The sequence below is a fragment of the Penaeus monodon genome, chromosome 33 (assembly GCF_015228065.2).
Source record: "Penaeus monodon isolate SGIC_2016 chromosome 33, NSTDA_Pmon_1, whole genome shotgun sequence".
Taxonomy (NCBI): Eukaryota; Metazoa; Arthropoda; class Malacostraca; order Decapoda; family Penaeidae; genus Penaeus; species Penaeus monodon.
The window spans coordinates 31,227,096-31,227,638 of record NC_051418.1 but is presented as its reverse complement, the minus strand read 5'-3'; the positions used below and the strand labels follow the sequence as shown (position 1 = coordinate 31,227,638).

At 47.5% G+C, this 543-nt stretch overlaps 1 protein-coding gene across 1 annotated transcript in view; it reads left to right on the top strand.

Annotated features, from left to right (window-relative positions):
• Window positions 1–6: 6 nt before the first annotated feature.
• The window catches only part of LOC119594379 (cellular retinoic acid-binding protein 1-like), a 20,770-nt gene continuing 20,233 nt past the window's right edge, over window positions 7–543 (top strand). The window contains exon 1 of the mRNA XM_037943441.1: window positions 7–202. The gene's annotated coding sequence lies outside the window, so the exon portion shown is untranslated. The remainder of the gene's footprint in view (window positions 203–543) is intronic.

The window sequence follows — 543 nt, the reverse complement described above, 5'->3', positions numbered from 1 at the left end:
ACGCTCCCTCGGCGCTCGCTGGTGGTCAGGCGGCGCTGCAGCCAGAGTACAGATAGCTCGCCAGATCTTGTTCAAGCGCACAACTCACGTCTTACCTCTTGCAAGAAGGTCGAGTAATCTCGCTGCAACCGCGTCTTGTCTTGCTCCCCTTGCTCTCCGCTTTGACAGGCGTGACAGGCTCTCCGAAGCAGCGTATCCAAAGGTGCGTGTCGTACCCTCTCTTTCGAAGGCTTTTTCGTGTTGCGTTGAGCGCCGCGCGGTGTTCGAGTGGGCGTTCGATGGCTGTCCTTTCGAGTCGGCTTCGGTTCGTCTTTTGACATTTATATCATTTGTTTTTTTCTTCTTACGATTGATAAGAAAAATATCTGAACATTTATAATATATGTATGATGTTTTTCTTTATGATTATCTTTTCTTTTTCTACCGAAGACGTCAAGTTGATCGTTCGTGTCTGTAATCCATTGTCACGGAAGAGAAACGGAAGTATGGAAAAGCGAGGGACGGTGCCAAGGGGAATAAAATAGAGAACGAATGAAAGGAAAT